General features: G+C 40.0%; 1 long non-coding RNA gene across 3 annotated transcripts in view; it reads left to right on the top strand.

The window, feature by feature from the left end:
• LOC109451261 (uncharacterized) overlaps positions 1–27,663 on the top strand; it is a 189,838-nt gene that overhangs the window by 130,280 nt on the left and 31,895 nt on the right. For all 3 annotated transcript variants that reach the window (XR_016019810.1, XR_016019809.1, XR_016019811.1), the window contains 2 exons: positions 6,996–7,211; positions 8,631–8,766. This is a non-coding gene — a long non-coding RNA (uncharacterized LOC109451261). The remainder of the gene's footprint in view (positions 1–6,995; positions 7,212–8,630; positions 8,767–27,663) is intronic.

Genomic DNA, 27,663 nt, shown 5'->3' on the forward strand with positions numbered 1-27,663 from the left:
CATCTGAGAAGACGTCTCTTTCCCTCCACCTGAAAGTTGTGTTGCAGACACAGTCAGAGCTATGAATCTCCTAGCAGTTCCTTCTTTAAATGAAACCCTGGCTGTAGAACAGAGATCAGGAGAGTGTTGGGCTTGGAGCTGCTCATCTCCCTGGAAAGACGTGCACTTAATGCAAGGTGAGAGGACAGGGAGTGTGAGGGCATGGCAGAGGAAGTAAGCATGTGGACCCAGGAATAATCCTAAAATCTTCGATGTGTGTTGGCCTCTAGTCACCAGTCCCCTGAAAAACAGATTTTAGGGTTCTGTAGGTTGAAACACACCAATTCCACACTCAGGAGGGAACTGCTATTTTATTGCCCCAATTAACTGCTTTATTTGTTTATAAATTCTTCCCCTTTCTGTTTTATGATGCAGTTGTGGTGTGTTTAATGGAACTGCAAGATTAAGACTGGCAAGATGAGTGCATGTTATGTTTCCAAAACCAATAAATGGTTTGAATCCAGAATGTTTGTGGCCCTTTTCAAAAATATTTGGTTTCTCTAAAAAGCAACAGCTGTTGGGAAATGGATGGAACTTTTTACTGTAGTGTGTATAGCATTTTATTTAAAGCTTTTGTTTCTTTGGAAAATTTGCTTGCCTGATAACAGATGAAACAACAGAACTTAGTAAAATATAAAAACTTATGATATTAAAAATCAGCAAGTTAGATGTTAAATTTAAAAGTCACACAAGAAAACCAAGAATCTCTTTCTAAAAATATTTCTGATTGACTGGAATTTTTTTGCTTCTGTGAGAATAGGTATCAATATTAAAAAATCACTTTCCACTAATATTTCTATTGTATTTTGCAGTTTACAAAGTACACATACATTTAAAATTTGGATTTCACTATAATTCTGAGCAGCTTAGGGACAATGATTTTCTTTGTTATAAATGATGCAAGTTAAGGCCTGGAAGGATGAAGAGAATTGCCTGGAGTTACAAGGCTCACCAGCAGTGGAGCCAGGATTAGTGTAGAATTTTACAATGACTAGCTCAGGGCTTTCTGTCATACCAAATTGTCTAATTATCAAATGATGCCATTATCAAACGGATGACAGTTAGGCAATGTGATCTGGCCAAGATATTATTGCTCCTGCAGGATGCTGTTGCCATAGCTACAAACCCATCACTCACCCCCCCAGTGGTGGAAGCATCAAATAGTGGCGTGTGGTCATATGATGAAGTCCTGGCTATGGGTATAGTGGTGTGTGTGTGTGTGTGTGTGTGTGTGTGTGTAGAAGGGTGGGGGAATCAGAGAAGCCTTCTATGCCTAAGCTGCCCACAGGATGCAGGGCACTGCATTTCACCAATACTACACCTAGAAAGTGCCTTACCCCACAGGACAGAAGGATGGATGCTGGATAGAGCAAAACAGGCTGGTAGTGCATCTCATCTGCCCAATGGGGGCAAGTATAGACCACAAAGAGCCTGGCAGACCAAAGTGATGACAGAGGTTTCTTCCTCCCTCCTTCCTTCCATCCTTTCTTTTATTTCCCAGAAAATATCAACCAACACGATTGGGAAGGAAAACTACAGGAAGTAGTTTTCCAAATTTAGCCAACCTAAGGGTCACCAGGAGCTTAATGAACATGTAGACCTTGAGGCCCCAGCCTTGAGATTCTGATTTCGTAAATGTTTTAACACTTGTCAAAAGCAGGGGTGATCCCCTAAACTAAAACAGCTTGAATGATACCAAAATAATATTTAATAATATTTTATTTTAAATAAAGGAGTAGTAAAGGAACTATTTGGCCAAAGCCTCTTGATATCCTAGAATGTCCATCCTATTGCTTTTTAAGAACAAACACCACAGGATTATGCTGTGTCCTAAAGGCGGTCTCCCCTGATTTTGGCAAACTGCTAATCGTAAGTCTGGAGTGGGGCTCAGCAATTGGAGTTTTTAACAAGCCTTTAGGTGGTCTACAGACTTCACTTTGAGAACCCTGGCATAACGAGGTTTAAGCAGGCAACTCTGCTTAGTTGATAGCCAGAGAATGTATAATGCAGCTCAGCTCTGGACGCTGCCTCTGGGCTGTAGTAAATGGGCTGAATGTCACCCCTGAATTGCAGGCTTTGCCTCCACTTGTTTCTTCTGAGTCTCTGGAGGCTGGCAAGCCCAGGCATCTGCACCATTGGCTGGTTTGGCCCAGCCTTGGCGCCCAGTGGAGTCAGTGTTCACCCATGTGCAGGGAGGTGGATAGAGTCAATGAGCTCCAGCGGAAGAAGGACTGGACTGAAAGTGAGGAAGTCTAGTGCTTTGCACTTTACATGTGAACCCTGGCACTTCTTCGCCACATCAGTGGTTGATGAGGAAAAAAGGGAAAACAGGAAACCTGTGCTCTTGCCCTCCACTGCTGACTCACTAGATTCATGCTACGTCTCCTAACATTGCTTCTCTGAAAACTTTTCTGGGAGTTCTGGCACGAGTGGGAAAGCAGTGGGCCAGGGGCCCTGAGCGCCTCCGCTGTGCTTTACTGCCAGCTTGGAAGACTCACTTAACCTCTCCGGGTTTCAGTTTCCTCATCCAGAAAAAGAAGTCGTTGAAATAGTAATCACTACACCCCTTCTATGTCTAACATTCTGGATTCCATTAATATATTCAGGGTGCTTTCTAAAGAACTTGCTAACTTTTCCATGAAAGACAAAATAAAAGGCCACTATTTAGAGCAAGTGCAATTTGCATTAGACATAAGGAGAATTCTCCTAACAGTAAGTACACGGATGGGTTTGGTCTCTGTATTAGTTTGAACAGGCTGCCATAACTAAGTACCTCAGACCAGATGATGTGAAAAATAATTTTTGTTTCTTTCTTATAATTTTGGAGGCTAGAAGTCTGAAATCAAAATGTTTGTGGGGTTGGTTTCTTCTGATGCCTCTCTCCTTGGCTTGTAAGTAACTATCTTCTTAACTATATCTTCACATGGTCTTCTGTGTGTCTGTGTCCTAATCTCCTTTTCTTATAAAAACACTAGTCATATAAGACAAGGCCCACCCTAATAACCTCATTTTAATTGCCTTTTTAAAGACTCTATCCCCAAATACAGTCACATTGTAGATATTGGGGTTAGGACTTCAGCATATGAATTTTGGTGGACACAATTCAGCCCATCACAGTCTCCAAGCAGGGAACCTTTAGCAGTATGGAAAACGTCTTATATCTCAGCTGACTTGGGCAAAGCCTCAGATTAGATGCGCAAAGAGGAGGTTTAGAGGAATTCCAGAAGACCTTGTTAATTCTATGGATTCATGATATTTTATAAAGCTCCTTACAGCCAACACCTCATTACCAAGAATGTGAATAAAGAAGGGGCACAACAACAACAAAAACAAGGCAGGGAAATAAAATAAAACAGCCAATGATTGGTACTTCAGGAAAAGCAAAGATGGAAAAGATCTTTGAAGCATTTACATTTGGGGCAGTTTCATTACATCATAAGGGCAGAGGTACTGTATCACACAGCCATTATTGTTTGATCTGCTCTTGTAGGTTAAGCTTTAGAGAGACTATAAGAGTCTATTTAATATAAATTCCACTTTTGGCGAACACAAAAGCAGGATTCTGCTGAGGACAAAGGAAAAATTCATGATGCAATTCCATGTATCCTCACGGGTGCCTTTTCATGGCTAAGAAGGGGGAAGAAGAATTCCTTTCCAATATCACTGTGAAAGAACACATACAGATTACTCTTCCTGATTGTTTGGACAGTAAAAGCAAGTAATGAGTCTCACATTACATATCTCTGGTTTTTATTGCTCCAATAACCTATCTGTCTCCTCTGGTATATTTTCAGCAGCAGAGCGTACTGCTGGCAAGAGAATGAATGCTTCGGCTCTCGTGCTCAGGCCGACGTCCAGGCCATTCCTCCCTCTGGCTTCTCATGGCCAGTTCACTGATGAGCACACCTTTGTTTTCCCACTGGGAGGAGATGCGCATGGTTTTCACAGTGACTTGTCATTGGACTCTCAAAGTCAACCACCCTCATCTGCAGGAAATTATACGTCCTCTCTGAGGAATCCTCTCTCCCCTCAGTGAAAAGAAAAGGCATTTCTTTAATAACTAAAATAGCCTACTGTGTCCAGCTTTAAACACACACTCACACACACACACACACACACACACACACACACACACACAACCAGTTTGAATAGTTATCTCAGACATTAGCTTATTTGTATGTCATTTGCTTTTCTGAAAACTATTTCTTAACCACACCTTCAGTTCACTCAGTGAGAAGGCATGGGTTCTATACTAATTTTCTATCACCACTGCAACAAATTTCCACAAACGTAGCAGCTTAAACAATACAATTTTATTATCTTACAATTTTGTTGATCAGATGTCCAACCCAGGCTAAAATCAAGGAATCGGCAGGGTTAGGGGAGAATCCTTGCCTATTTCAACTTCCAGAGGCTGCCCGCATTTCTTGGCTCATACTCCGTTTCCCCGAAAATAAGACCTAGCTGGCCAATCAGCTCTAATGCGTCTTTTGGAGCAAAAATCAGTATAAGGCCCGGTCTTATTTTACTATAATATAAGACCTGGTCTTCAATATAATAATATAATATAATATAATATAATATAATATAATATAATATAATATAATATAATATAATAATATAAAATATACCAGGTCTTATATTGATTTTTGCTCCAAAAGACGCATTAGAACTGATTGTCCGGCTAGGTCTTATTTTCGGGGAAACACAGTACCATCCCTTTTCTCCCTCTTCAAAAACAGAAAAGTTGTATCTCTCTGACTCTTCCTCTGTAGTCACATCTACCTCTTTCTCTTTCATTTCCTCTTTTGCGTTTAAGGAGATTGGGCCTACCTGGATAATCCAGAATACTCTATCCATCTCAAGTCCCTTTTGCCATGTAAGGTTACATATTCACAGGTTTTGGGGATTAGGATGTGAACATCATTGGAGGGTCATTATTCTGCCGATCACAAGCTCTGACCAATATAACTATGCATTTTGGTCTCTTCATTTGCACCATCATGGAAAGAGATGCAATTCTAAGGTAGATTGTTTTTCTGAAACAGCCAGCCCAGTTCTCCTTTTCCGTCTGCTCAGGGTGCAGTGATGTTTCTTTCAAATCCTGTAGGAAGGGACTGAGGGGCCTACACTTAAAGCCCCACCAGGTGGGGTGCGATGTCTGTCAGGAGATCTTTTCCTGCTCACCCAACCATGCAAACCAATGGAAATCTTAATGTCACTTTAGTTAGTCATGACCTCTGATGTCAACCAAATATATATATATATATATATATATATATATATGTAGGAATATATATATATGTAGGAATATATATATATATATATATATATATATATATATGAATATATATGTATGTATATACATATATACACCTATTTATTTAGGCAAAACCTTACCTAGCACTTTTTCTCATCTGTGGATACCCAACAACTGGAGGGAAAGGACTCTCACTTGTTTCTGTTGCACTCCCAGTGCCTAGTGCAAGGCTTGGCATATGAGAAGTTTAATAAACATTTGTTGAATTAATGAAAACTCTACATAAAAGTTCCTATGTATGGCTTTTCAAGCTCAGACTCTGAGGTAAGTGGGTGACCTGGCAGACATACTAGAGATAGAGTAGGAACCTGGAGATAATTTATTTTCCCAGAGTTTTAATATTGGATAAATTAAATTGGGAACATACAGAGATTTGTTTTTGTTTTGTTTTTTTTCTTTTTTGTAAAACAAATCAGACAGATAAATTATATATAGTCAATAATTGAATTTCCAACACAATATTAAAACTTACCAATTGTGAAAAAACAATGCAATGTAATAATATTCCAGAAAGCACTCTGATCTAGGAATTAGAATACTTGAGTAATGCTTAAGGAATAGCTGTATGATGTGGGGCAAGTTATTTGCTATCTCTGAGATCCTGTCCTTATCTCTAAATGATCCTATTTGACACTTAATATTGGGAATGGCCAAGGGTCTTCTCGATGCTGAAATGCTGTCATTTCTGTGGTCTCTTTATTCTAGTGTGATGTAACTCAGTTTTTCCCAAAGTGTGGAATATGGAATGTGGGTCACTGGCAGGATGTAATATGATTTTAGAGGTACATGAATTCTTTTAATTTTAACAATTTATTGAATTCATTGAATGTGCTGAACACCGTAAGATACAATCAGGAAATAGCATTGTTTTTATTCCCTACTACCTTCCCACTTGCCTTCCCACTGTCAGATCCCTGGCCTGCTGCTGGATGACATTCTAGACCAGTATCACGCTCATATTTTAAAACTTCCAGTCAGATGCAAATCCAAATTTCAACTTTTCATCCAATTCAGAGTTTTTACCCTCCACCATCTGATCCTTGATTCTGAAGACCAATAGTAAGAAAGGGAGTGATATTTTATTTTGCTCTCTTTGATTCACAAGTCCCAATTCACAGTGTTGCCTCTGGCTCTCCTACGTCAAGGCCAGGAGGAGGAGGATTAGAAAAAAAACAGAAAGACTGGTTTGTCTAGAGCTGTTGTAAGCTTGTGGTCAGCGCCTTCCTTGTCACAGAGGCCCAAGCTGGCTCTCTCGGAGGTGTTTCTATGGGTCCTTTGGAGATGCTTCCACCACCTTGCTGCAGACCACACCTCAATGAACTAATGGACTCTCTCTCTCTGACTTCATATGACAACCCTTTGGCCCCTATCTTTTGGCAGTTTATCCCAATCAATCTTTTTCTGCTGGGATTCCCTCGCCTCAGCAGGCGGATCTGGCACCTCGTCCTTTCAACATGGCTCTAACCCCACTGCTTTCTGGGGCATCATCCACGTGGCTCACAGGAGTGGCATAACCTTGCTCTATCATTTATAGACATGCAGCTTGTTCTGCATGGCCCTCTCTCCTTGTGTGGCTGCCCAGGGCAGCACCAGCTAACCTCTTGCCCTCTGATTTCTTTATTCCTCCAAACTCTAGGGAGCACAATTTGGGGTTCTCGCAAGACTTCACTAATGCTTCGGAGCTGCCCAAGACCTGCATCCAGCTGGAGAGTAAGAGGCCAGCATCCACGTCTGACAGTATCGTCGGCTCTATGAATGGTTTTCTGGAGACCCCCTTTACTTTACCCAAAGTGGTGGGGAAGAACCTAGAGGAAATAAAAGAAGACACCACAGTACCCTCTACTTTAATGAGGTATTCTCCTCCTGATGAATCTTCAGCCTTTTCTTGATGGTCTTGAAGGACAATGTTAGTCGCCTATTAGCACCTTGCTTTAGATTATCTGGGATACTTCTTACCGCTTTTTTAAAGCTTTGCAACTTTAGCTAAAATTATGAGATGGTAGAAAAAGCCCCCTTTCACGTCTTGTTACATATGTATTTTACTGTGTATCAAAAATGGATATAATTTATTAACTCTGATTTCATAGCCATTATTGTTTAGGCTTAGAATAGATACAAAAAGGAGGAAGTTTAAAGAAAAATAAAATGAATGATAGCAGAAGAGACTCACTTATGATGATTATGGCAACAACCATCATGGTGATATTCTTAGGCTGTCATGTAATGTGGGAGAATATAAGGCTGAGGCAGCACATTCTTCCTCTTTCCAGCCCAACTGTGACAAAAACAATGCCTATTCAGAACTGAAGACCGAACTTTTACTCCATTGTAGCTCACCTACAATGGGACATTTCCTACATCAGCTTCACAGTCAATCCCTCCAAGGTTCTTATTAAAAGTGAGAAGATGTTAATTCCTAAGTTATAAGAGAGTAATCTGCTTATCCTATCAGGGTGAGAAATTATCGCAAAACATAAATAAGGTTTAAATAAGGTGGTCACATACTGAATTATGAAGACCTTTATAAATAATTGACCTATAATTAAAAAAGAGATGGATAAAGATAGTCTGTATTTAAGGTGCTTAAAAGTACTTTAAGGTACTTAAGGTAGTGTAAAACAACACATTGAAATCATCAAGGGGAGATTTAAAAACATGAATTTCCATGAAAAAAGGTGTTGAAATGAAAGAGCACTGAATTTAGAATTAAAAAACCCCAACTCTGCCACTTACCTCTAGACGGTATGATCTTGGACAAGTCCCTTGGCTTCCCTGAGCCCATCTTTGTAGAATCTTCCCTCAGAACCATACTGAAAATGTGCAAGGATCGAGTAAAGCAATGCATGTGAAACAGAACAATCTGAAGAGCCCAACACAGTGTTTCATCAGCCAATAGATGCTAGCTATTGGTTTGAAAATTCTTTATTGAGATGTAATACACATACACGATGTGATCATAAAAATACAGTGAACGTTTAAATTAAAAAAAAATTTATTACAGCAAAAGACACATTGCCATTAATCCCTTTCAAAATGCTCCCCCTCACTTTGAATACACTTATCCCATCGTTCTTGCCACTTTCTGACATAGTCTGGAAGTCCTCTTTTGTGTCTTTATTTGCGCTGTCGTGGCTGCCTCCGTATCCTGAATTGATTGAAAACATTTACCTTTCATGGTCATTTTGACTTTGGGGAAGAGCCAGAAGTTGCACGGTACCAGATCTGGTGAATAAAATGGATGAGGAGACACTGTAATGTTTTTGTTTGACAGAAATCGGCGCATACCAGAAGTGATGTGGGACACGGAGCGTTGTCATGACGGAGAATGAAGACACTCACGAAAGAGGACTTCCAGAACTGCTCCAGAAAGTGGCAAGAATGATGGGATAAGTGTGTTTGAAGCGAGGGTGAGTACTTTGAGGGGGATTAATAGCAATGTGTCTTACTGTAATAAATTTTTAAAATTTAGACATTCACCGTACTGTTTGATCACACGTATGTTTAATTTGAAAGAAACGGCCAAACTGTTTTCCAAAGTGGCTGTACCATTTTGCATTTCCACTAGTTATGTATGAAATTTTCAGTTGTTGCACAACCTCAGCAACATTCAGTATTGTCAGTCTTTGTAACTTTAGTTAATCTAGGAGGTGTAAAGTGATATTTCATTGTTTTAATTTGCATTTCCCTAATGATGAATGATGCTCGGCACGCTTTCATGTGACTATTTGTCATTTGTACACCTTCTTTGGTGACGAATCTGTTGAAATCTGTTGCCAGTTTTTAAAATGGGGTTGTTTGTTTCTTGTTATTGTGGTGTAAGAGTTCTTTTATATGTTCGAGATAACTGCCTCTTATGAATATGTGATTGCAAATAATTTCTCCTGCTCTATGGTTTGCGTCTTCATTTTCTTAACAGTGTCTTTTGAAGTGTAAACATTTTTGTATGGTTATCCCATAGAAACAGGATGGATTCCTCCTCACCAAATGTGATGTAGGTGTTGAGACTCTTGATGCCACCAAGAAGGTCTGAAGAGGTTATTACCCAATAATGAGACTTTGGGGAGAGCAGGGCAGGCTCCTAAGCAGGTCCCAAAATGGCTTCAGCGAACAGGGAAAAGAGACTGGTTTTGTTTTTATTGTCATTGGGGAATGGGACTGGAATAAGCGTTCCTGTGCATGAGAGCCAGGATTTGCACGTTTTGAACTTCCTGCAGGTGACAAAGGTGGAGCACCTGGGCTTTCTTATCAGCTAGCTCAGAGGTGAGGGGGCGGGGGAGTGATGAGAGCTGTCAACAGTCCAATTCAAACATGGAAATGGAGCCAGACTCTTTATTATAGTTTAAATTTTTAGAAATTTAAATTTTTAGAAAGACCAATTTATCATAGCTTATCGTTCGTGGTTTATTATTGTGTTCTACTTAAGAAATATTTTCTTCAACCCAATAAATAGATTTCCCCTGTGTTTTCTTCCATAAGTTTTGTAGTTTTAGATATTACATTGAAGTGTTTGATTCATTTTGAGTTAATTTTTGTAAATGGTGTGAGGTAAGGATCTAGGAATTTTTTTTTCCCTCTCATATGACCATTTCTTCTAGGACTGTTTATTAAAAATATCTAGCCCTTCTACTGAATTACCTTGGCTCCTTTGCTGAAAATCAGTTGGCTATCAATCTGAGGGTCTATTTCTGGACTCTGTGTTCTATTTTATTGCTCTATATGTCTGTATTTGCTCCAATACCATGCCATATTTAGTACTATAGTTTTATAATAAGTCTTGAAATTGGATAGCATAATTACTCCAAATTTGTTCTTGTTTTCAGAATAATTTAACTTTCTAGATCTTCATTTGCATTTGTATATAAGTTTTAAAATCAGTTTGTCAGTTTCTACCCAAAACCCTGATGGGCTTTGATTGAAATTGCATTGAGTCAATGGATCAATTTGGGGAGAATTGACATCTTATCAATATTGTGTCTTCTGATAAATGAATACAGTTAATCTCCATTTATTTAGGACCATTTTTAATTTATCTCAGAAATGTTTTGTAATTTTCAGTATATAGGTTTTACACACATTGTATTATATTTTTCCCTAAGAGTTTTGTATCTTTGATGCTTTTGTAAATTTTATATATAAACTTCAATTTTAGTTTCCAATTGTGGAACTTTTGTTTCTAGCTAAGATGGAGTTACAGGAACTGGATCTAGCCTCTCAACTGAAACAACTAAAAAGCTGAACAATATGTATAAAACAATGGCTTTCAAATCATAGGACAGGCAATGAAAGAGTGATATCTGAGTGATGGGAAAAAAACAAGATGCGCCCTGTGACTGCCCAGCTTATGCTTGAGAGTGATTCCAGGCCACAGCGAAGGAGGCAGCAATTGAGGGGGAGCCCAGTATTCTCCCTGAGTTGAGGAAAGAGAGGTGGGAGTTCAGAGAGAGCGAGATTGCTAGAGTCTGCAGATCAGAGTACTGGAGAGAATAGAACTGCACTGAGAGAGAATTCCAGATCTCTGCACAGAGTCCCTATAAGTCTTCAGCTGAGTACTGATCAGTGCATGCTGGAGAGGAAACTACCAGAGGCCAGGGAAAGGATCACTCAGAAAGTTTAGAGAATACCTAGGGCTCATGCAGAGTGGAAAATGGTTTTTGTTCCTACCACTCAGTAGAGAAGCCTTTGAAATTTATGAGCCCTAGGCTAAATGCTGTTTTGGTCCTACGGAACAAAACGTAAGAGCAAGACCCAAATGGATCAAAATGTATCCAAGTAATGTAAGTGCATCCCAGGATTAAATTCAAGACTATTTGGTAATAGAAAAATATCCTGGATTTAAGAAGATAAACTTCACACTGTCTGGCATCCAAAAAAAAAAAAAAAAAGACCAGCTATACAAAGAAGCAGGAAAATGTGATCTATAATTAGGGGAAAATTCATTCAGTTGAAACTGACCCAGAAATGACCCAGATGATAGAATTAATGGACAAGGACATTAAAAGAGTTCCAATTACTGTGTTCCATATGTTCAAGAAGCTAGAAGAAAGATGAAAAATGTTAAATGTGACAGAAACTATACATATATAAAAAAAGAGACCTAAATTGAACTTCTAGTGATGAAAACTACAATGTCTGGGTGGAGAAACTTACTAGATGGAATTAATGGCAGATTGAACACTGAAGAGGAAAGAAATAGTAAATTGGAAGCAATGGAAACTATCCAAAATGAAATTCAAAGATACAGAAAGACTGAAAAAAACAAAAACAGAAGCAGAGCATCAATGAGCTCATGAGTCATAATATATGTCCTAATATAGGTGCTAAGGATTTCTTGAAGGAGAGGAGAGGGGAGCATAAAAAGTATTTGAAGAAATAATGGCTGAACATATTTTCAAGTTTGATGAAAATTATAATATAAACCTGCAGATTCAAGAACCAAAAACACCCCAAGCAAAATCGTGGATGAACCTCAAAATAATGCTGAGTGAAAGAAGCCAGGCAAACACAGTACATAGTTTATGTCTCCATACATCTAAAAATCTAGGAAAAGCAAACTAATTTACAGTGACAGAAAACATGGGGGTAGAGAAAGGGCATGGTGGGGCGAGAGGGAGGGATTATAAAGGGACACAGAAAACTTTTGAGAGCGATGATTATGTTTATTTTCTTGATAGTGGTGATGGTTTCATGAATACATATAAATATACACACACATCTAAAAACTTATCAAAGTGTACACTTTAAGTACATGCAGCTTATTATATGTCAATTATTTAAAAGTTCAAAACTGTTTAAAAGTTCCGGTTGTTTGTTGCTAGTACTATATAGAAGTGCAATTGATTTTTATATGTCAACCTTATATCCTGCAACTTTGCTAAACGCACTTGTTCTAATAATGCTTTTTATTGTTACTATCATTGTTGTTCTGATTAAAATCAACAGGCTTATCAAAGATGACATTTAAGGCATGTGTCAGAGCTTTGCAAACTGTGAAGCACTCTATACACTATTTCACTAACAATAATAGGAATATCAACCTTTTTATTCTCCCAGTTTCTAAGCAGAGGGGGTTTCTGTGCAGAAGATGAAGGCCTGGATAAACTGAGATCCTAGCAATCACATGAGAACAGTACGGCTCACTAAATACCCAAGGGCCAGGCCACCATCCTTCTCTAACAATTGCAGGAAATGGACTCAGATCCCTTTTCCTTCGAGTTCATGTGCCAGCTCCCTTGGTGGGGAAGCCCCTGCATCCTGTCTGCTCAGTATTTGATGCTTGGTGATAACAGGCCTGTGCTCTCCAAGAGCTGGGAACTGCTCAGAACAGAAGTATTTATGGATTCCCTGGAAATGCCTGCTGAAAGCACCCTGGAGCCTGGCTGGAGAGAGAGCTTTCCTCGCACAGGCATGCTTGCTGCTGCTCAGCTCTTGGGCTCTTGTCAATGCCAACAGAGCAGGGGAGAGAGTTTTCTATAGAACCCAGCTCTTTCTCCTGGTTTGCCATCCATAGTCTTCGATGACAGACCTTGTCCATCCGCTGGTCATGCAGCCAAGGTTCTCCAGTTCTGCACAATAGGCGTTAGTGTTAGAATAACTGATCCTGTTTATCCTTTATGCAAAATTAATTATTCAGTGTTGGTAAATTTACAGAGGGTTCTCCATGGGCTGCCAACAACAGGATTATACTAGAGAGCAATTGGATGTGCTGAAATCCATTAATTTCTATTCCATTGTTTTCTCAGTGCTATGAGCAAATATTATTTCATATGGATATCACATTTCTTTGTAGTCCTGTCAAACATTTGATGTGCACTCAAGTTTTTGCGTGCTCTACGGATGGCAGTGTGACAAGTTAGGCTTCCAGCTATTCCTCAGGGGCCTTAGCTAACTTCGCATACCTCCAATTTCTCCTGCATCTCTGTTTTCCCCTCTGATGGAACTCATCTTTGCTCCAAATGTCTTCTTTAGCAACACAGAAACTTTAGCAATGGGTGAACTCATTTTCTCCAAGTTCAGAAATTATTCAGACTTCAAGGATTTGGGAATTTAAAGGGGATTCTTGGTTTCTGCACCAGGTCACCCGTAACACAGTGCAACTTCTGTTTTCAAGTGGGATAAAAACCCTTTTAAGAAGCTTATTGAAAGGGCTCAGATGATTTCATGGACATCAAATAGTTTTTAAAGGACAATATTTTGATGGTTTAATTATAAGAAAATAGGAAACATTCAGATTAAATTGACCCTAAAACACACATGGTTTTAAAAATACAGGGCAAAGAATTCTGGAAAAATACTTTTTTTTTTTGGAATTTGAAACACATGAACAAAATCAAAAGGCTTGATGAATTCAGGTTAGAGCAGTTGGACGAAGGTGATTGGCAGTCTAGAATCCTGAGGCGGCCTTGGGCCGCTTGCCGGTGCTGCTTCTGATCTCCTTGTCACCTGGGATTCAGTTTTACACCTCAGTTTTTGCCTCTGAGATGGATTCAAGTACTGAATCCCTCCTCTTGTCAGTTTCTTTTTTTCCTTTAAGATTCTGAAGAAAATTATGTGCTCTTTGAATTCCTCACACATTTTTTTCCCAAATAGATTAGTTTCTGACCTGAGGAAATTTGATGACTTTTATTCTAGTTTCTTAATGGTCAGGGAGTTGAGTGCCACTGTGTATCATGTAGTTGAGAAACCCCGGTGTTTCTATTTTCCTGACACTGTGTATTCCATCTCTTCTAGTCACAGAAACTTTTCATCAAATATTACATGGATTAAAGCGCTCTTACTCTGGCGGAGCTGGGCAGGTATCTCCTCCTTCCCTACTGATCCTACTTTCACAGAGCAGAGTTTAGGGAGTCCCAGCAGATCACAAATTTGCTCATGATGTCTTGTTTTGCTGTGTTTGGGTAACCTTTGTGTGTGTACTTATTGTCTTTGAAAAATTATTTGTTTGTGTCTTTGCGACTTGTCGTGAAGGCACATGAATCGAGAGGTTTGGCTTCTGCCTGGCACTGTGGGCGTTACCAGTCCTTGACGGTCTTAAATCTAAGTTCAGAGTCTGAGGTTCTCTGGAATCTCCAGGCAACACAATCCAGGTGCCAATCCACATGCGGGCTGAGCTGGGGCTGTAATGTCTCAGGAAGGATTTCTTTCTCCCCCTCCACTCCCCACTTTCTGTCCCTCCTCCCCCATAGGTGTAGTGGAGGCAAGTTGACTTCTGGTTGACACATACTCTGAGGGTATAGTCTCTGGGGCTCATTCAATGTGAGAATGGTTTTTCTTAGACTCCCCTCTTGCATTGGCCCTGAGCCTTGACTTCTGTCCACCTCTGCATGAGACCAACAAAACTTAGCAGAAGCCTTCTGGATAAAAGCATCTGTAGTGCTCAGGTCTTGCTTTCTTCTCTAGCTTCCCTCTTCCCCTTAGATTTTGACCTGGTAGTTCCTTACAGCCTTGGCAGGTTATTGATACATGCATGAGACTTTTTTGGGAGGGCTAACATTTTATCCAATATTTTTAGTTGTTTTCTGCAGGAAGATTGGTCTGAAAAATACCTATCCCACCACTTCTGAAAATAGAACTTCTCTAGATATAAACTTGAGTTGAGAGTTTCCAAGTATCTGATTGTCAACTAAATCCTACCCCAAGGCAGCACTGCAGTAAGTCAGGTCTTCAAGGTTAGAACAAGGAGACCAGTTTCTCCTTCTTCTGTACCGTTTGGCAGTATATGTTCTATCATTTTGAATTAATAAAATCTTGTATCAGAGATTTCATGAGGATCCTATTTATCTGAGCCCTATACCACGTAACACATATGGTGGTATTATATATGATTTATTTTCATACAATTATAAGGAATTTGGGATGCAGTCTATTTTAAAGGCTAAATTTATTTGGCTTGTTCTTTAGCTTAAAGAAAAAAAGCAATATGTGTTGAAAGTGAGTTATATGATGTTATTAATTTATCCTCACTAGAAAACTAACTTTAAGTTGAGAAAAATGCATCAACTCCCTCAGTGTAGAACTTTCCCACTTTACCTGAGTTGGTGTAAAACTGGCTTCCATGCTCTACCTCTGTTATCAAAGCACAGTGTCCAGCCTGATGTTGAGTGATGTGGGCTCAAGCTCTAAGCCAACGACGTAAACCTTCAAAGGGTGTTCTGAAGGCTGAAAGCAGGAGGTAAAATGTGGGTGCTGATATGGGGCCTTTCTGGAAGCAAGGACTATGTGCTTGTGGAATGCTGACTAGCAGCCTCAAATACAGGAAAATTCGAGTAGAAAAAGAGTGCTCTTCTGCATCTGATAGTCCGACAATGGGCTTCTCTACAGCTAACCCCTGTCTATGCCTGGGGCTTACAGAGGAGTTACAGGGTGTGGCAAGCAAAGAAATGCTTTGTAATAGATGCTCCGTGGGGTTTGTAAGAATGAGGAAGGAAGGAGTGAAGGAACAAATGAACAGAATGCCTTTCCAGGTTGGCAATGTGCCTCCTGCTCTTCAGAGAGCATTTGTCATCCAGTTGCTTTGTGACGTGCTTCTTGACTCACAGGAAATAAATGATGCTTTCTTCACATGCCGTGTCCTGTGGCACGGCCCACAGACCACCTATATCCAAATTGTCTGGGGTGTTGGTCAAAACTGCTGACTGCTGGGCCCCATTCCACAACTGCTGAATCAGAATTTCAGGGGATGGGCGCAGGAAGCTGCACTTTTAACACAAGCCCAGGTAATTCTACAGTACAAATGAGTCGGAGGAGCATTGTATTATGTGAAGATTATCATCACATCAATTAATATCTATTAAGCATCACTATGTTCCTTGCATATTTTAGTTTCTAAACTATGAAAAAAAATCTGTAAGAAGTCTGTAACCTATTTTCATCTACTTTATCAGGTTGTTTGATGGTTTCTAGTGTTGAATGCATCTATTTGCCTTATCACCACAGTCACTTTATTCAAAAAATCCATACACATATTGTGCCATGATGAGGTTTCTATAGAATGAGAAACAGAGGCAAAAAGATTTCTCTCTAGATTCTAGGCAGTTAAAATCTGAAATACGACAGTACAATTTGAAGACTTGAAGAGTTAGAGAGGAAGGGAGTTGTTCCTTTCAGTTTTCTATAGTTTGGAAATTCCTCCAGTCTTGAAATAGGAATTCATTTAAGCAAGTTTGTCTTACCTTCGTCCAATATGGCTTCGTATAATAAAATGGAATTTCCTAATTAGCATTCCTGTCATGAATCCACCAGGATGAGTCCATAGGATTTCGCTTGACTAATTCTGTGTGTTAAGGAAAATCCCATGGCTATAAAAGAAACTGTTTTTTAAACGAAAAAGAATTTCTCAGACTAGGTCCATGTTTCTAAAAAGTAAGCTTGCATAACAATTGTTCTTTTTACCAAGTTCAGGAGAGTTCTGATGCAGGATCAAAAGGGTCAGGTGACACCCTGAGGAGAGAGATTTGAATAGATTTGAACAATGTTGTATGTGAGCAGAAAGCCTCCCCCATTGCTGCATAACATCCTGTGTAAAATAAATGTGGAGTAAAAGCACGATGTCTTACTGCAGTGCAACCTCTGTTGCAGACAGTAGGTAGGCGATTGATCAGTTATTTTTCATAAGATGAGGCAAGTCTCAGCTGAATGTCAGACTTCATGTTAACAGCAATAAAAATAAAAAGCAGTTCTCATATGCAGATCCTGGCAAAGAAACACATTGCGATGGATTTACTGTTTCCTTCATATAGGCCTTAGGCTGGAAATCAGCTGAACTTGTAGGGTCTCAGTTCTCATTTGTCGTGTACGGTGCTGGCCTGCCAAAGTGAACTGTGTTGTACAAGCACAAGGTCTCCAGGAAAAGTGAGTTCTGACACGGGCACACCCAGGCTGAGCTGGGGAAACCCTTCAAGTGTGCTTGTGATTCAAAGAAAGGCTGCCAGGAGCCTTGTGAAGAAGAGGATATAGAGACATGATCCGTTCTGGATCATTCGAAGTTCTGTCACCCTTAGATAAGAAACATTACAGCCTCCCAGGTGGTGGGTACTACAAAGGAGAGGTCATTATCCTTCTAAAGGTAAAAGCCTATTTTATAAGACAGAACTGAAAGGATGAAAAGAAAACGGAATATTCTTCAGTTTCCGAAGGTGGGTTGGTGGAGCATTGCCTGGTGTCACTCAGAATCCAATACCCATTTGTGAGGAATAAGTTCAATTGTCCAAAGTGAAGAAAATATCTTTAAAAACATTTGGTTGATGTAGTGATCATTTAATAGTTGCTCATTGCAATAATTACAAGGAGATCAATTTAGCGGCAACTCTCACAAAGGCAAATAGAAGATATGTTTATAATCATTTTAAATGAAGTCTCCAGAGCAATTTAAGTGCACTGCACATTTTAAACAATAAAAGGGAAAATCCAAGGCATTTCCTGCTGCAAGATTCAACTGTGTAAAGGCAAAAGGTGCTAAAAGTAGTATATTACCTGGATGAGCATAGAGTGTGTACTCAGACCAACCAGGAATCAACAGGAGATGGGTGCCATTGATTGGGACTATTCTCTCACTGCAAAGCATCTGGTGGTTGGAAAGTTTAAACATGAAAAAGTCCATCCACCAGCTGGATTCAGCTGTCTGAGTATTGCTGCCAATTCATCTGCAAAACACACAATCTACCTCTCATGTACAAAAAGGGTAAGAGGAAAATCCGCAAATGGGGTAAAACAAATCTCACCGTAGATTCAAAAAGGCCAAGTAGATCTTGACTTTTTCTCCCTCTTATCTTTTTGTCCCGGCTTATCTTACGTAACGACGTTGCCCCTGGTTTATGTCTCCGGCATTCTCTTTCATCTAGTGGAATTTGTGTTGTGTCTTAAGAGCTCTTCCATAAGTAGCATATTAATTAATTATTGGGTTAGTGAAACAAATTGCACATCAGTGTATTTTATAATTATTCTCCAATTAGATTTGGTTTATTGAGTTAGAGGAAGAGGAGAATGTGATTTCTGGTTAGACTAGAGGGAGCAGCAGGCAGGATTATGTTCTGAATTAGGAAACATTTTGAGCTTTCTTATTAAATAAAATTAAGCAGTGTATGTATGTGCAGCAGCTGGAAGAGAAGAGAGGGAGGGTGATTCCAAGAATCAGATGCCATGTTCCTTCTTTGCAAAATTTCCCCAACTTTTGGAAAGTCTGGAGCTTGTGCACAAGGGCAAAATACTGTCTGGAGAAGATATGCTGCAAGAGGAGAGAAAAGGAGCTGACATATTATTGGCATGGGGTCAAAAATGCAAGGGATCAGGAATTTAGAGGATTTCAGATGGCATCACACTTTTGGGCCTGGGGTATAAAGAAAGGGAAACAGAAATCACAGTAGACATCATGTCCAAACTGTCATAGGGCGCAGAGATCCCATTCAAGAAAACACATTCCTTCACCATTTGGAAGTATCCCACTTTTGGGATTCTCGGTATGTGTTTAGTATGTGTACTCCTAAAATATTTGCTCCTTTTGAACCCTTCTTACTTAGGAGCTTTTCTTCCCTACACCAGGGATCCTTCCTCACACAAGGTCATCTACAACACTATATAATGCCCTATGTCGGGCATTTGTCAATGTTTTATACAATCTGGCCGCTGGCTCCTTTCAAATGCCACTCTTCCTGTGTTGCCTCCAGCAGCCTCTTCTCAGCCACTCTGGTTTGTTTTCTGAACACTGCTAATGCTTTCTGGGGCCTTTGCTTAGAGTATAGAGGATCTCTGCTTGATCCTCTTGCTCTTCTTATCCAGATTCCACCCAGCCTTCAGGGTTCAGAAAAATGCAACTTCTCTCAGGAAGCCACCCTGTTTCTCTACCCTCAGAGTCCATGGCACATCTTTCTGAACCATTAGCTTGGCAATTTACTGACTGCCATCATACTTATTAATATCATTGTCTTACATTCTTATGAAGGCGCTACACATAGTTTCTTGACTTTTAGTCCCTTGAGCACACGGGTCGGGTACTCTAGGACAGTACCCACCATGTAATTTGAGTTCAATAAATGTACAATGATGAATTCATCAACAACAACAAAAAAGTTCTGAGAAATATTTCTTTTATCTCTTTCTATTCACATTAGCTCTATTAAACTCAATGTGTTAGATGCTTAATTAAAAAAACTAGTAAATTACTAGCATTAATTTCTATTGAGGAGGATTTAAGACACGTAGACTATTTTATTTCTTGGCATAGTACTTGTGTCTTCTCGTAAAATGAAATAGAATAATATTATCTTAAAGAAATTATGTACTTCATTACATTCTTGTATCCATCTTTCCCCTGTTACCTTACTGTTAGAGAATAACGGATAAACTTGCCATGTGACATAAATAAGAAAAAAAGGGAGCGACAGGATATCACATGGGCCTTCTGTTTCTTTTCCCACAACAAAGGTCCCAGATTTAACCTCTTTTCTTCAATTGACACTCATACATTGCTTCTGCTCTCCTTTTACAGGTTAGGGCTGGGCAAGAGCCCAGTGTGCTGTTTCCTTAAATCATTGAGCTATTGGAACAGGCAGAGCACATCTAGAGGGAGCTAAGTAGTTAATTGCAATTCATGGACTCAGCCAAACTAAAATGCAGCTTGTTCACCAAACCATCCTCTTTCCTTCCCCCTTTTCTCTGGATCAACCCCAGCTCTAATTAAAATGTAATATTCTCCTTATGTGATTCCTTGGAAAAGTTTGTGGAATGACCACATAATACAGAGCAGGTTTTCCAGATGTTCCCTGTCTTGGCTGCTATTCACATGTTCAGCACCCCCTCCCCATTTCTCTTCTCTACACTTACCATATGACCTCCTCTCCCCTTCCACTTCTCTGCTATCCCTGATATACTGTGCATAACTTCCTGAGTCTGATTGTTGTGCTTTCAGTGTGTAAGAACCATTACTGAAGTGCAGTGGGCCAAGAAAAAAGTAATACTTGCCTCCACAGAGCACTTTAATGCTATTTACAATGGAAAAAACAACTTTGAACGGCTTCCAAAATAACAGGCATTAAAATCACTTCTGTTTGCAGTTGAGATGGATTTTGCAATAACCTTTCCAAACCTGCTTCCTCTGAATGTTTTTCAGTCCATAGAGTGGCTTTCTCAATGAGAATTTAAAATGGTGCCCACATAAACACTTGACATACGTCTCAAAAGGTAATTTTCCAACACTCACTCAAATAGTTGCTTATGAAACCAGGGTCTGCAGTCACAAGATCTCAATGAAGATTGTACAAGCATGGAGATATTATAAAACACTGTTCCAAACCATAAATTAATAAAAGTAGCCATCAGGTTTGGGCTATGTTTGATAACATGATCACTTAGCACAGTCCCATGAGTTCAGTTTTCCATGCCTCTCCCCAAACATATTTTCCATAAACCTTATACCCTTTCAGTCTTTTGATCTGGGTTCCTTAAATGTTATAAGGATTTCTCAGTGAGAGGTTGCAAAATGGCATCCTGTAAGCCAAATCCATGTTTTTTTATTTTTATTTTTAAAACCTGTATAGGTTTTTTATTTTAATTATGAATTAGTACCTAATGTTTTAGAGTTGCAAGATTTCACTCACAGATTTGGATTCCTGGTTTCTCTTGAGTGATTATTTTGATGTAGCATTGTTCTGCTGGCCATGAGTCGGGTGGCTGACCCTTCACAGGGGGCAGGAGCTGACTGCTCACTGGACCTTCTGATTCTAAGTGTTCTTTGCCATCACCTACCTGGTGTTTGAGTTTAACATTTTGAGTCATAACTTCTTCAGTTCAAGTACTTTATAGACAGAAATTCAGTCAAGAAAGACTTGTTTGAAGCCATATGTTAGTTTTTAAAAAAATCTAAATTATTCCTCTGGATATATTTCTTTTTTTATTCATATTCTTGACACTGACTTCCCAAGTAAACTGAGCATAACCTAGTGGTTAAGAGCAAGGGCTTTCTAGTCATGTAGCCTCGAAGATTTTCTAGCTGTGTGGTGCTAGGAAAATTGTTTAAACATTTTGTGCCTCAGTTTTCTTATCTCTAAAATGGGAACACTCCATAACACAGTGATTCTTGACTGTAGTGTGAATCAGAATCACCTGGAGGGCTTGATAAAACATGGACGGCTGGTCCTCTCTCCAGTGTTTCTGATTCAGCAGGTCTGGGGCTGGACCTGAGAATGTGTGACATTTCTAACAAGTTCCCAGATGCTGCTGCAGTTCCAGGAACCACACTTTGAGGACAACTACCTAATCCATTAGGCAAAGATTAAATGTGATAGCTGTGCAAATTCATGGTTTAGTGAGCTAGTCATTTGATTGAAATAGAAAGTTATATTTAATTTGGTAGACGTTTAACTTTTAACTCTTTATAAAACTTGATGAATGATTACATTTTAATAATAGTATAGATTAATGGGGATTCCAGATATAATGAAACGATTTTATTTTTGAAACCTAAATATTTTCATACTACAAAAGAGAAAATCCACACCTTAACCTTGTTTTGGTCTTAACTTGGGTGTCTCTCTTGTTCTTTTACTGCTGTAAGGAAAGAATTAATAGATTTGCCCAAGGTATGGGAAGGAAAGGTGAACAAGAAAGGAATCATCTTAGGTTGCCATGAATAAAGCACATTCTGTTCTTCTACTGTCCGCTCTATGCTTCATGTCTTCCTGGAATCTAACCTCAGCAATGGAGGACTAACCTCTGACCTTCATGAGGAACAAAGCCATCTGTGCTCCACTGGCTGCGTGTCTGCTCCTTCTCCTTTCCCTGCGTTGCCTCAGTGATGAGCAGTGAGAAATGGGAAAGCCTCACATCAGACTCAGGAATTATGGGAGTGAGTTCCATGCAGACTTATGGTCATTGAACAAATATTCTCCTTCCTTCCTTCCTTCCTTCCTCCCTCCCTCCCTCCCTCCCTCCCTTCCTTCCTTCCTTCCTTCCTTCCTTCCTTCCTTCCTTCCTTTTTTCCTTCTTTCCTCCATTCCTTCCTTCTTTTCTTCCTTCTTCTTTCCTTCCTTCCTTCCTTCCTTCCTTCCTTCCTTCCTTCCTTCCTTCCTTCCTTCCTTTCTTCCTTCCTTCTCTCCCTCCTTCCTTCTTTTTTTCCTCCCTCCCTCCTTTCTCTCTCTGCTTTCCTCTATTTGGACATTAAATATTCAGAAATATAGCATGCATTTTGCACTACTGGCAACTGACACCTATTAAAAAGACTCTAGAACTCAATCCAGCTTGCCTGGTTCTGAAAAAAAAAAAAAGAAGTTCTAGCATGGTCTTCCGACATGTTCCACCTACAAAAATAACCCTGGTGTAATGCAACAAATAGAAGCTATATAAATAACACCTGGAGTGTAATACATTATGTCGAATTAAAAATTTAAGGACTCCTTTAAAAAGTTTGACCAATACATTATACTCTACTTCCTCCTGTGGCAGACCATGTGGATTTCAATGCCCCTTAACTTGGGAGAAATGAGAATGAGTGTGAAGTGCCCCGAGATGAAGGTTGTTGTATAGTGAGCTTTGTTAGCAAGGAAGTCTGTGGAAGCCCCTTTTCTGAAGATTTTAGGAAATGTTCTACGTCCAGTTCTACCCAGAGGCCGAAGACTACACTGAATGACCTCCAGAGGTTTCTGTGAAGGCTGTGATTTTGTGAATATTTTTCTTATACCAAACCAATCATTCCTTCCTAGCCCTCTCGAAGCATATAAAACACCACATGTCCTCTCCACAGCAGGCTGACTGCCATGCAATCTTTTACAAACAATTCTAATAAAACTCACACCCTATCGAGTCAAAAATGGCTGTGACTTCGAGCGACCTTTGAGATAGAAGCTCTCAACTGGCATTTAAATTTAAAGCTGCGTCATAATTTAGGGCACTAAATCAGTATGTAAAAAAGCGATCCATACCCAGTAAAAGCACAAGTAAGGGTGCCATAGACCACACAACTTTCTTTTCCATCTAAACCCTCCCACATTGTCTTCACCTGTGCTTGATGCTCCATCGTTTGACATTCCTTCGTCCATAAAACTTTACACATTTATGTGGGCAACAGTAAGACCAAGCAGTGATTATGGCATAAAATAGATAAAAAAAGTTACCAGACCATCAAATATGGACATCGTTTTCTAGCCAAATGCTTTATTAATGACAAATCAGCAGTCCCAAATGAATGCCAGTGTGATAAAATATCTGCTCCTTTGGTAAGTTTTCATTATGAACTATACTTACAGGCTGAATCTGAAGTGACTCAATTACTCCACAAACCACTTTCAAATTCTGAATGATGTTTCATTTGTGACACATAAATAGAAGACATTTTAGGAACACTTCAATAAATTTCATGTGGAGATTTTTCCTAAGTAGGCCCAGTTGGGTTGGAAGACATATAAAAATAGACTGATTTTTCCTGGTGCCATTTCCAGATAAGCTAGAAAGGAAGCCACAAGAAGCAGTTTGCGGCTGACATTTTGAAGATCTTATATCTTATAACTTATTTGCCATCATTAGTTGATGGAGAGTATTAGGAAAGTATAGAAAAATGGTGAGGAAATGAAACCGAAGAGACAAGGCATATTTGTATCAAAAACCTGGAAGGAAGAGAAAGAATTCTTCTTTTCACTGTATCCTTCACCCCCCCCCCCCCCTTTCTTCCTGCTCATGAGCCAAGTCAATGAATAGCTCTTTACAAGACTTGGAAGCTTAGAATTGCATTGCTTTAAAGTATGAGGGCTTCAGGAGTCTGGCCTAACAGCCAGGCAGTATCTTTTCAACTTGAGAACAAGCAGTCTGGCAGAACTCTTGAATTCTAAACTAACAGACCAAAAAAGTTCTCCCCTCGGTTGTTGAGAAATGCAGTCCAACAGTGACAGTGTAGGTAGTGGAGAAATACACCTAAATGGCTATTATAACCTAATTCTAGGAGACTTTTCCTGTATTCTGTAATGATATTTCAAGCTATGTGTGTTGGGCTTGTGGTGGTCTCAAGTGTATGTAATGAGTCACAGAAGAATAGGATTTTATTGTTCTTGGAATTGGGTTCCAAGATGACCCCCCACCCCCTTTATTTTGAGACATACCCAGGTCCTCTCTGTCTCCCACCCCAATGTTACTTCAAAGCACCCTTCCTGCAGAACCCCATGTGCAATGAGTATTCAGCATACCCCCCACAGCCCTGCATTATCTGGGTTTTTGGATAACCTTCCAGTCATAGTTCTGGACCTTTCTCATGAAGCAGTAGCAATCTTGCAAGAGTTTTGTCAGAAAAGAAAAATCAACCAGACACAAGCGTGAACAGACCCGTTGTCAGACCAAATCAACATTTCTACTCCTGTTCTGACAACTATAAATTCAGAAGTCATCACCACATAAAGTGCCTCGTGTACGAATTCTTGAACTCTGACTTCCTTTCAACAGCCTTAATGGTACTACTTACCATATCAGTTTAATGTGTCCCGGTGTTGTAATGTCATAAATGACAATCTCAACTACAATCGTAGCCCTAGTTGCCAAGCCTAACTCCACAACACCTCTGTCACATAACATGTGGCCCTGATGAGGCGCGCACACAGGGGACCTCCCCTCAAAGCCCTCGGCTCTCCCAGGCCTTCCTTCTCTATTAGAATAAGGAGGCCGGCCATCCACCACTGCAAAGTACAAACATGAAAATAATTAACCATCTCTTCTGTTCAGCTGTAACTTATATTCCTTATGAGGAAGAAAATGGAGTGAAACAGCTCCCCACCCCCCAAACAAGGCCCAGAGACCCACATTTCATTTGGAACACTAGGGGTTCTTGGTAGAGCCCATTAAAGTGTAGTTTGAAATATTTTCCTTTTCTCATCAAGTCACTAGGTCTGTAATTGATGTCATAAAAAATATCTGTGTTCAGTTGCAGTGAGTTTCTCGAGTCCCTTCAAGTTATCAATTATTTACATCCCAGTGAAATGAAAGGGAGCTGTAAAGCAAGGTCCTGAAATGCCACCAAGGAGTCTGAGGGTGGCATCGTTAATCTTGCGTGTAGCGTCCGCGACGTGGGCGTTAGTGCTCTGCTTGGGAAAGTTCATTTCTCCTTCTCTGTCATACAGTATCTGTGTGGGTTTATTGCTTCTCCTCGTAAATAGTCTCATTGGACTTTCTTGTTTGCTCATATCCTCCACAATTTGAACTCTTAAGGATGAGAGGAAAAACACTGGTTCCTTCAGCTAACACAGGCTCCTTCTCTCTGGATCTCTGGGGCTTTTACTGTTTCCTCCCTCATTCCCATAGCATCCAGGGTGTTTCATTCATTTACCACTGTTGACATAGTCCATATTTGACAGAAAATTGTGTTTGCGAATGGCAGAATTTCATTGGTATGAGTCTTTGCCTTCTGTTAGTTCCTCCTGCCTTAACGTCCCCTCCTGAAACTTTCTTCCCTTCATGCAGCAGAGTAAATAGTAGGACCAGATTTCATCCTATTACTTGTCCTTAGGGGAAACAGCAGAAAACATTTGGTGGTAAATCTTAAGATCCAAACTTGGCCATCATTCCTTTAGTGATATATCTAGGCGTCTTGGCTAACGTACAACCTCCATGTATCTGGTGAATAAATTTATGGATATTGTTGGTAAAATCTGATACTGCACATTTTGCCAACTCGTTCTTTTCAGGTTTCTTTGGGATTGTTCTTTTATAGGCCTTATTGTAATAACTGGGTTCAGCTGATGGAATCAGAGTTACTTCTAAATTCTAGAGCGCAATAAGCTTTAGCTTTTCCGTCATTCAAAGTGCAGATTTGAATCTACACAAATCTGTTCCTAATCAGCCCATTTCTCTGATCCACAGAGCATAAATTAGTTTGTTATAAATGAGGTGGCAGGCAAATGCCTGAACCTTTTGGAGAACCATTGCAGAGTTCTTTCTAGGGCTGAGGAGGGCATATATATTATTATTTCCCATCCAGTCAGAAAGGAAATTTTGAGGACATAATGGGACATGCTTGTTAGACAGGACTGCAGCCACAACTCTTTCTTAATGCTGCAATCGCATGTTCTATATTTACTGTTCCCTAGATATTTAAACATTTAAATTGGCACGAGGGTGTGGGGGAATTCTGCCAACATCTGGACCCTGGAAACCTCAGCAACTTGATTGACTTTGGAGACTTGCAGTCATGTTTGCCAATAAGCATTATGCCATCCAGAATTTCATAACACACTGTAGCAATATAGATAACTAATATGCCTCTCTCCTTCATTTCTTGAAAAGAAAAGACTATTCAGAACATAAGGGAATGTGTTCATTTAATGTAGCTATAAGGAAGGAAAGAGGGACGTTTTGGCAAAGTGGTTAAAAGCAGCTTATACAGTTAGGTGCCTGGGAGGAAGGATCCAGCGGTGGTTGGACTTCTGCTCAATGGTCCCATTTCCTGTAGGATGGAGGGGCACCTGGCTGAGATCTCTATGTTTCCTGTCCAGTGAAAGCAGAAGGGATCCACAAAAACAGGGAGTGAGGGAAGGAGTGGGTGGGTATGGGGAGAGGAAAGAAGTCCTATCTAGCTTTCCCTTGATCCCAACCAGGGACCAATACTTGACTGTTCTTTTAATAGAATGTGGTTCTGTCAAGGACAAATCAAGTGCAGCTTAAAAAAGTCTCTGCACACAATTTCGAAGCTGAAAAAGAACAGGCGTTGCTTATGCAGAGAAAGCACTCAAACTGTTCTGAAATGTGGGAAGACAGAGGCATGAATTTATAAGGAAGAAAATGGGTGCAAACATACCGAGTTAACTTGATTTATTCTTAGCTCTACAGGGTCTGTATTTTCTAATACAGGTCATGATGAATACTTTCACTTCTGTCAAGCTCAATGTGTTTCAAAGAGTGTTCACACACATTGTGTCTCTTGATCCTCAGGTAGGTGGCCTGGCTGGTGTCCCGCTTCCCAGTTTAAGGCTTGGAGGGATAAGTAAGTTACTTGATGTCACGCAGTCCCGACTTGGAAAGCGATCTGGATCTCTGGGCTCCTGCTTGTGGGCACTCCAGAACACAGCACAGACTCCTGCATCCTTTCCTTGTTCAGCAGGACTCAGTGCCAGCCCCTGTTCTCAGTGGCAACTTGGTAAACACTGATTGATGAATTAATTGGCAACGAAGATAATGACTGCTCTCGAGTACCTACAACAAAAGTTGTTGTTTTCCTCAGGGATCTGCCCAGCCCGGATGTACCTAGGGTTGGCATTAGAAAAATAATGAACAATATCAGTGGATATTAGTGATGGAGGAAGCAGGCTCCGATCTTGTGCAAGACGCCACACTGAGATTCACAC

The sequence above is a fragment of the Rhinolophus sinicus genome, chromosome 17, assembly GCF_057876585.1.
Source record: "Rhinolophus sinicus isolate RSI-liver-muscle chromosome 17, RSI-T2T, whole genome shotgun sequence".
Lineage (NCBI taxonomy): Eukaryota > Metazoa > Chordata > Mammalia > Chiroptera > Rhinolophidae > Rhinolophus > Rhinolophus sinicus.